The sequence below is a fragment of the Pinus tabuliformis genome, chromosome 9 (genome assembly GCF_031772625.1).
Source record: "Pinus tabuliformis cultivar Carrire ecotype Pingquan chromosome 9, CPIR1, whole genome shotgun sequence".
In the NCBI taxonomy this organism is placed as follows: Eukaryota; Viridiplantae; Streptophyta; class Pinopsida; order Pinales; family Pinaceae; genus Pinus; species Pinus tabuliformis.
The window spans coordinates 188,755,236-188,766,016 of record NC_142307.1 but is presented as its reverse complement, the minus strand read 5'-3'; positions in this window follow the sequence as shown (position 1 = coordinate 188,766,016).

The window sequence follows — 10,781 nt, the reverse complement described above, 5'->3', positions numbered from 1 at the left end:
ATGAAGGACCTTGGTTTGATGCATTATTACCTGGGATTAGAAGTATGGAAGAAACCTGACAAAGTATTCCTTGGTCAAGAAAATTATGCAATATATATCCTTTAGAGATTTTGTATTATAGATTCAAAATCCATACAACTCCCATGGTGAATAACTTGAATAAGTTAAGAGGATCTGACTCCGGCTTGGTAGATCCATCTAATTATCGAAGATTGATTGGTGTGTTGATGTATTTGGTTAACACCAGGCCAGATATTTGCTTTTTTGTAAATACCTTAGTAAATTCTAGGTAGAACCAAAATACGAGCATTGGATTGCACAAAAGAACATATTGAGGTATTTACGTGGTACAATAAACTATGGGTTTTGGTATGTTGCAAACAGGATATACAACTTCAGGGATATACATGTGTTAATTGGGCAAGAAGCGCTGAATATGGGAAAAATACCTTTGGAGTATGCTTCAATTTGGGATCCACTATGATATCATGGATGAGCAAGAAGCAAAGGTCAATTGCACTCATCACTATTCAAGCCAATTACATCATATCCAATGATGCTTGTACAAAAGCAATATGCCTTCGAAATTTTTTGTAGGATTTTTTGGCCAAGAGTTGGAACCAATGGTGATAAATTGTGATAATCAAAGTTGTGTGAAGATTTTAAAGAATCTCATGTTCCATGATTGGTCAAATCATATTGGTATCAATTACCACTACATCCATGCCATGGTGTAAAGGAGAGAAATAAGGCTCAAGTACATCTCCACTAATGAGTAGACAACTAATGTTATTTACTTCAGAGACAAGTTGTTGCTCATGGCGATCACCCATAGCATTGAGAAGGAGCGTGGATTTGTCTGTAGCATGGATGGACATTCTCCCAGAAGGGAGAATGGGTCTAAGAGACCCAGAGGGTTCAAGAAGAAATGTTGAGTGGGTGCCTCTTGGAGGAGGACCCAGATAACACAAAAAAATGTTGGATTCAAATCTAAGATCCTGATTACACACCAGGCGTGGTGGAACAAGGTCCTTCAGCATTTGGACCTTAATCACACAATGAAAGGTTGAAGTGAGGTCTTGGACCCTGATTGCACACCAAATAGGGTGGAGTGAGATCCTATTCAACATTTACGCATGATCACTAACTAGGTAGGGGTTGAGTGAGGTCTTAGCCCAAAGTGCTCATCAGGAAGGGTGAATGAGTGCTTGCTAGTCGAGGGTCTTAAAAGTTTGGCCTAGGTAGTGTCCATTAGGTTTGAGAACAAGCATGAAGAATGTGTTGGCATTAAAAGGCTTATGTTATTAAGAAAATGCTCCAAGACACATATTTAAATTTTATATCACTAGACCCAATAGTGGAACATTAGAGCCACTCATTCCTCCTCGAAGAACTAGCTAGTCTCTCTAATGCCTTGCATGAGGAACCAAGGTGAAAAATCATTTTCTCATACAATGAGGGGGTATACATAACCAAAGGGGTGATGCTTTCCCCTTGTGACTCTTTGACTACCCTCATGACTATTCAACTTCCTATGACTTTTCAACTTACCTGACTCTTCATACTCATTTGTCTCCTTTGGAATTCCACTTTACATTATATTTGATTTACAATATACATGGTCCAAAATAGTGATGTGGCATATTACAACTCATGATATGAATTGAAATGGAACTACTGACATTGACAGGCTTGATGATGTAATAATGTCAAGTCATTTTCATTGTTGAGTGCTAGATATGTTCTTGGATATGCTTTCTCTTCTCCTCCACATAGCTTGTTGATGCGAGGTATTCAATGATCTTCATTCTTGGAAGGTGGTTGCAAACTTGTGTCCCTTTTCTTGCTCTTGGTTGGTCCACTAGTCTGTTCAACTACAACTGAGTCTTTGGGCATGCTTCCCTCCTTCTTCTCCTTCTTCATCATCTCGCCATGACTTGATAGTATACATGTTCCTGCAATTCACTCATGATGAGACGATATCAATTGGAAAACGCCCTAGTCTAATATGATGCATTAATATCCATGAACTGAGCCTCAGACAGGTCACAGACGAGGAGAAAGGGCTTAGTGACTACGTATTACGTAGTTCTAGCTGAAAAGAAGAAAGATTGGTCGCTGAGACTGTGCAAAGTGCAGCTCAAGCTTGACTAAGGAATTTTTTTACACAATCCTCACTAAGGGGAAAATTTTCACAGTGGCTGCTGCGGGTCAGAATTGTGCAATTTAATCAAGGAATGGATGATGCGAGATGAGGTCATGGGAGGAAAGACTATGTATTTTTCGATGCCAGGGGGGGCTGAGGTAGCGAAGAGGCCCGAGGAGAGGAACCTATGCACAGTTCTAGAGGCCAAGGGAAGTTGGGATGTCTGCACATAACGAGGTTCTAGAAAGCAAGGGAAAAGATTGAGGACTGAAAGTGTGAAGTGCATAGTTTAAGGCAAATTGGGAGGCACAACTACAAAATTATGGGGGTGAAGGAAGATTGTTGGGTTCAAGAATTGTGTCGAACAACAACCTTTGAAGATAGTTACTACACATTGCGTAGTTCCAAGAAGAAAGGTTGCATCAATGAGGGATGAGACTACACAGTACACAGCTCAGTCATGGCTTGATGGAGCTAAGTTGCTTGGTTGGGAAGATTTTCTGAAAAATTGCTAAGTGTGGAACGGAGATGGACTCATGATCACACTTAGCATACTTCGATGACACAACAACATAGACCATCAGAGAAACAAACAAGACATTACCCTATGTGTGACTACCTTATGATAAATAGTGACAAGTGAGACACTTAAGATAGACTTCAGGACGACCAAGACAACACTTGTGCTACAGTGCTCAAGCCTTTGTGTTTGAGTGTGACAAATGTGTACATGGCTACAAGAACTCATTTTCACAAAGATCGACCTTAAAAACCACCAAGAAAGGATCACAACATTACATATCGGTCAAACATATCAAAATATGACAGTTAATCCAACAAGAAAAAGAAGTTGAAGAACTTCATAAAAACTCATGAAATGAGCTTCAATGTTTGCAACAATCAAGGAGAAGGCTAAGGAAAGCTCTGAAATTTGAGTGTAGGCCAAAATTTTGGAGGGTGTTGCAGAAACTACAACATTTGGTGACACACTAGTTGAATTCCAACTTCTCTGTCTTGGTTAATTTCTTTTTTGCAGGGCCTTAGTTCCTTAAGGAATATTGATTCATTGTGTAGATCATTTTGGCTTTCCCACTTACCCCATGGGTGGAAATGGCCTCCTTTATACCCTCTCAGTTTAACACAACATAAGATTCAGCATAATCACAATGTTTTGAGTTGGGAATGGTAGTTTGGCTTGTGAGCTGAAGATTTTCAAAGTGTTTCTTTTCATCTCTAGTGTTTCTCTGTTGCGAGCAGGCCTGGACAATACCCCGACGGAGTTGCTTGATTCACCTCTATGTGTAGGAAGCCTTTCTCTTCTTTCATCTTTATTTATTTATTTAAAGAGAGCTATGCATTGACATTTATTTGTTTAAGGGTGGAAGAGGGATCCTGACTTTGAGAGAAGGAGCGGTTGTTCCTTCAAATAATCATATAAAGAACTCTGATTTAGGTTTCCTCATTTTGATTTTTACCTTTCTCCATTTGTAATAATTGGGTAAGCTTGAGAACACTAGGAGAAAACCTGAGTATAGGAATGAGGTATCTGGACTAGACATGGGTTCATGGTTGTACCAAAACTCTCCTAACAGATGAATCATATTTTCTGTCAGGACTTCATCGGCCAAAAGAAGTAACCAACACAAGGAATACAGATAGAAGGCTAACCAAATGCTACAGTGTGACAAGACTCTTTAGAATTCAGCCACACACACACTTAGAAGCCGCAACGTATTCAGGCATAACGCTTATTTACATGACCAAAAAACACAAAATATAAGGAAAGAAACGAATGGAAAAAAACAGAAGACTATGTACATAGTCTGGGGTGCAGCCCCAGATCTTCATTGAAAATATTGTTTAAAGTCTTGGCCATTGACAGGGAGAGAGTAAATCTCCCGTCAAGTGATTGAAGAAGATAAGTTTCTTAGCCAAGCTCCACGTGTATACTGTATGGACAAATCCATAGGGACTAAAACTTGGTTTGTTTTCCTTTCTCCTCATGGGGTTTGTCCCACTTCAAGACTAAGTCACCTACACAAAATCTACTTTTCTCTACAGACTTACTATCAAACCACCTCTTGATATGACTCTGGTGAAGGGAAAAAAATTCTTTTTCTTTCAACCTTTCTCCCTGTAGCTTGTGCAAAGTGTCCATCCTACAATAAACTAAAATATATGGCTTGCCTTGGGACTCTTGGGACAATTGGAGAAAGATCAAGTAGATGTTCAGAAGGAGGATGGCTTATTTTCCCTACATTAGGAAGTAAGGGGAGTTGTTCAGAGAATTTTTAGGCATGACTCGATCAGCCCATAAGGAATTCACCAAAGGAGGGTGCCAATTTTTTTGTTCAGATAATATGGTCTTTTTGACTATACAGATGAGGTTCTTGTTCCTAGATTCAACAAGACCATTCCCCTGGGGATAATAATTAGTTGAATGTTTTAATATAATATAGTTTTCCAATGAAAAATAAAAAAGCCTTAATGATGAGAAATATGTTGCATTGTCAAAAATAAGTTATGTAGGAATGTCGAACCTGGAGATGATGTTCTGCTACAGAAATCTGATGACTTCCTGGTCGTTCACCTGCTTTAGCGAAACTTCTTCTATCCACCTTGTGAAATAGTCTATAAAATTTAGGATATAGTGTTGTTGCTTTGATGAGTGCGGGAAAATTTCCCCAATGATATCTAAGCCCCACTGTTGAAACGGTTATTCCACTGCAATGGGCTGCAGCGAGGTTGTTGACTTGGCACACTTTTGATAGATTGGACACTTGCGGACATAGGCATGAGCATCCTTAAATAATGTAGGCCAATAAAATTCAGCCCGCATAACCTTATGTGTTGTAGTGATACCTCTAAAGTGTCCCTCAGCTGGTCCATCATGGAGATCACGTAATACCTTTTCTGAATCATGTGCTTCCAAATACTTGAGAAATACTCCATTATGGTCCTTCCTTAAGAGCACCCCATGCACTAGCTGATATGATACTTCTTTAAGTTAGAGTGCCCTCTTCTATCATGTAGATAAGTGAGAGGGAATTGTGCCATGCTCAAGATATCGCTGCACGTACGTGTACCAATACTTTATGTCCGAAGTGGGAGAGGCTCGCTCTACATTGTATATTTCAATCTCTTGCTCCCATCCTGTGAGCTCTTCTTCTTCCTCTTTTTCATTAATAGCTTCTGCTACTAATTTAAAAATACCATGAACCTTGATTGTGTGAAATGGATTTGTGTCTAGATCATATTCTTGTAACCCAATCATCCATTTCACCTTCCTTTCACCCAACTCTTGTTGAACAAGAAATGATCTGACTTCTAGGTGTGAGACAAAGATAACAATAGTTCTTTAACAGATAGGGTCTAAAGTTCTTTACCACCTTATAAATGGCATAAACCTATTTATCCATAGTGGGGTAATTGATATCTGGTCCTTACATACTTGCACTCATGAAGGAGATAGGTTGTTAATTGTTCAACTCATCCTTCTGAGTAAGCTCAAGAACAAGAGAGGTGTCAAGAGAAAAAGTGTAGAGCAAGAAGTCTTTACCAAAGACTAGGTTGTATATCACAAGTGCTTCTAATATAGCATGCTTGATATGAGAAAACATGTCCTTTTCCTTCTTGTCCCATTTATAAACTGCATATTTCTTGATCATCTCTTGCATTGATTTAACAATTTGGGCATAGACAAAGATGAACTTTTAGAGGAAGTTGATCCTCCCCAAGAAAGACTACATGGATTTCTTATTCACTGGGTGGGGAATCTACCTGATGGTCTTGACCCTGTCCGAGTCTACCTTGATCCAAATTTTAGCAATGATGTGTCATAGGAGGTTACCCTTGGGCACTGCAAAGATACTCTTCTTGAGATTCAAGGATATCTCATATTCGCAGCATCCTTCAAAAATATTCTTCATATGGCGCAAGTGGTCTAATCTCTATTTGGAAAATACTGCCACATCATCAAGATAGACACTAAGCTCTGTCCAATAAGCCCACGAAAGGCGATGTCCATCACAGGTTGGAATGTTGCACCAACATTAACTAGCCCAAATGACATTCATCAAAATGCGAATGTGACTCACTTCGCCCTAAACAATTTTTAATCTGTCAGTCTATACTACGAGAACCTGGTTGTATCCTGAGAATCCATTGACTAAAGAAAACATTTTGGTCCCCGATACTGTTTTCATTATTTTCTCCATGGATGACATGAGGTAATTATCCTTGTCCCAGGTGCGGTTGAGATTTTCAGAAATCTAAACACAGGTAGATCTCCTCAAATTTATTTCTCACAGGAACCAAGTTCGATAGCCACATTGAATGTCACATCTTGTAGATGATCCGGGCATCAAACAGTTTTCTCAACTCCTTTTCTATGAGGGGCTCAAGAATTGGGTGAAATTTCCTCAGTTTCTATTCAAATGACTTGGCCCCTTCCTTGATTGGTATCACATGTTGGATTATTCACGTGTCATATGTCTTGAGTTCATCATATGTCCATGCGAAGACATCACGTACTGCTTGAATAAGCATACAAAGGCTTTCCTCTATTGAGGTGTGAAGTAAGTACCAAGATTGACATATTTCATATATTTTTCAATTCCCAAATTGATATGCTCATGTGACAAAGTAGAACTATGGGTGTTGGCATTAACGGGTCCCCATAATCAGTTCTACAAATCATATAAATTCTCCAATGATACCACACCCGTAGGGATGAGGTTTCCTTTACTCGCATTAGCTATGTCCTGTAGTGTCTTTTCGTGCTTTTCCTCATCGATCGTTGTGTCTTTAAATACATCAGCATTCACCATAAAGTACATTATATGTTGGCCATCATAAAAAAACGTGTAAGTTAGTGATATTATCTAGGATGTATGATTTATCATCCCTTAAAGGTAACATCATAGCAGCAGCATTTGCAAAGGCATCCACAGTTGCATTACACATTCTTGGTACTAAAACGATATTGAAATCTTGGAAGTGAGAGATGAGTCATCATACCTCTTGTTGATAACTCTTAAGATGAGGTAACACATAATGTATAGTATTACGTAGATGATGCACCATGATTTCGGAGTCACCTACCACTTTTAGAATGGCAACATTGAGGTCAATGGCCTTTTGTAAGCCCAAGATGAGTGTTTCATACTCTGTAGTGTTATTCGTGCACTCAAATTCCAAGCGACTAGAGATCAAATGGTTTCTATGCAATGAGTCTATTAAAACACAACTAGCTCCAAAGCCCTCTTGTTTCTTGGATCCATCAAAGTACATTGTCCACATATCAAATGTATAGGGACTTTTCACTACAGCACTACTACTACTACTACTACTACTAACTATAGAAAGCTCATTATCATAAGTCAAACATGGAAGGAGATCCAACTATATGTCTAGTGGAACTTGGGATGTCTCTGCAAGATAACACCCCAACTGTGTTTCCAGAAAATCATTTCCAAATAATATTTCTACAAAATCCATTAGCTCATTATGCCCAATCAAGGGAGTCACTCTATGCTTCATGTTTATCTCTAACTCTAACTATATTTGATATTTCCTTCCCCTGTACAGAATCCATAAGTGTGACTAGTCCATGGTAAGTATCCTTATAGTTTTCTTGACTAGACTCTTCTCAGTAACACTCTTTATGCTTCCGGAATGTCCATAATCTCTCTGTTGATACATTGGTTGTTATGAAACCAGCTCACAAAAAGATAGAAAAGAGAGATCCACGCCTTAGAATTCAGCCTCTTCGAGGGGGCAACCTCCTTTACATTACATAAATGAACAATTCTTGGATGATACAAATGAAAATACCTCCTTTCTATATATAGGAGTCTAAGTGGTTCCAATACAATCAAAGCCTACATAAAAACAATATTGTAGGGCACAACAGTAACAATGGTGGGCTTCTATGTGGCATAATAGTAACAATATGGGCACTACATGGGTACATGAATATAATAAGTGGGTTATACTAATAACAATAAGGGGTTACACTAGTAGTATAGGGGCCTAACATGCCCCTCTCCTTCAAAAAGCGTTGTCCTCAACGCTTGAGTAGTTCTTGATGCTTCTATATAAAATTCTTGTCCTCCCATGTGGAATATTCAGCGGGTAAGTTCTTCCACTTGATGAGATACTCTGAAATTGATCGATTTCGTAGCTGTCGGGTTCTTGTTTCTGTGACTGCTCCAGGTTCCAATATGATTTTTCCTTCCTCTTCAATTTCTGGCAATATTGCTTGAATTGGGATCTTGTCACCTATAACCTTCTTTAAACATGAAACATGGAAGACTGGGTGCAATCGAGAAGCTGCAGGAAGCTCCAATTTGTATGCCATAGTACCAATCTTTTGCAACATCTTGTATGGACCATAATACTTTGGTGATAATTTATTATCCTTCTTAGCTTGCTTTAGGGACATTTGCTTATATGGTTGTAGCCGTAGGAATACCCAATCACCTACATCAAAACTTCTTTCACTGCGATGTTGATCTGCCTGTTGTTTCATTCTATTTTGTGCCAACACGAGGTTATCCTTTAAGAGTTGGAGGACTTGTTGTTGATGTTCGATGTGATGTTCCACTGCCTGAACCTTAGAATTTTCTCTTAAATATGATGTGATGGATGGTGGTTGATACCCATAAAGTGCCATAAATGGGGTCATTTTTGTTGCTGTATGGAAGGAAGTGTTATACCACCATTCAGCCAGAGGCAACCATTTGACCCATTGTGTCTGTTTATCAGATACAAAGCAACGAAGATATCCTTCCAAACATTTGTTTACTATCTCAGTTTGCCCATCAGATTGAGGATGATAAGATGAGCTATGAGCTAACTGAGTACCAAGACAAGAAAATAATTCTGTCCAAAAATTTCCAGTGAAAATGGGATCTCTGTCACTTACAATAATCTTTGGGTTTCCATGTAGCTTTTGAACTGTTTCCATAAATGCAGTAGAAACTGTACTGGCTTTAAATGGATGTGATAATGCACAAAAGTGTGCATACTTGGTAAGTCTGTCAACTACCACCATGATGACACTCTTTCCCTCAGACTTGGGTAAACCTGTGATAAAATCCATTGAAACCTCCTCCCAACGTTGGCTTGGAATGGATAAAGGTTGTAATAGACCCGGTGTCTTAATTGTTTCAACTTTATTTTGCTGGCAAACCAAACATTCCACCACAAACTTTTGAATATCTGATTTAAGGCCATCCCAAAAAAATTCCTTCTTAACCCTGTGGTAAGTTTTTAAAAATCCTGAGTGCCCTCCTAAGGGAGAAGTGTGCAATTCCATAAGAATCTTTTGTTTTAGCTGGGAATTCTTACAGAGGTATAAGCGATCTTTGTACCATAACGAATCATTTTTCCAGCTAAATGTATCAGAAGTACTGGAATCTTGTTGTAGCTTTCGAATAAGTGCCCACACTTCTTCGTCATTCTTCCATTCCTCCCTTGCTTCGTTTATCCAATCTGGTTGGATAATAGAAATGGCACACAACAATGCTTCCACATCCTCATCCTTTCTTGAGAGTGCATCTGCCACCACATTTTGCTTCCCTTTTTTGTAGATGATTTCAAAGTCATAACCCAACATCTTTGTGACCCACTTTTGTTGCTCTTCAGAGGATAATCTTTGTTCTAAAAAGTATTTAAGGCTATCATGATCCGTTTTTACCTTGAAGTGTCTTCCCATTAGGTAGGGTCGCCATTTCTTAAGTGCATGGAGTATTGCCAACATTTCCTTCTCATAAATAGCTTTTCTTAAAAACTTTCCCTTGATTGGACGACTTTCAAAAGCAATGGGTCTTTCATCTTGCATTAGAACAGCACCAATTCCATTTCCTGAAGCATCACATTCCACAATAAAGGTTTTTGTGAAGTCCGGTGTAGCTAAGACCGGTGCTTGGCACATTGCCTCTTTAAGATGTTCAAAGGCCTTTGTTGCTTCCGAAGTCCATGAAAATGAATCTTTCTTCAATAATGTTGTTAGAGGTGCTGCTATTCTCCCATAATTCTTAACAAACTTGCGATAATACCCTGTCAACCCAAGAAATCCTCGCAGATGCTTTATGGATGTGGGGATTTTCCATTCCTTAATGGCTTTAATTTTGCTAGGGTCTACCTTAACTCCTTCATGAGATACAATATGACCCAAATATTCCACCTCCTGGACTCCAAAGAAACATTTGGATCTTTTTGCATATAATTGTTTCTCCTCCAATAGTTGTAGCACCCTGTCAACATGTTCAACATGATCCTTCCAAGACTTGCTGTAGATTAGTATATCATCAAAAAATACTAACACAAATTTTCTAAGGAATGGTTTGAAAATTGAATTCATCAAACCTTGAAATGTTGAAGGTGCATTGGTAAGGCCAAAAGGCATGACCAAAAATTCATAATGACCCTCATGAGTTCTAAATGCCCTTTTTGGAATGTCTTCAATCTTCATTCTGATTTGATGATATCCCGAACGAAGATCCAACTTGGTGAAGTAAATTGATCCATGCAATTCATCCAGTAATTCATCAATAACAGGAATGGGGAACTTATCTTTAATAGTGAGCTTGTTGAGCTCCCTATAATCTGGACACATGCGCCATGATCC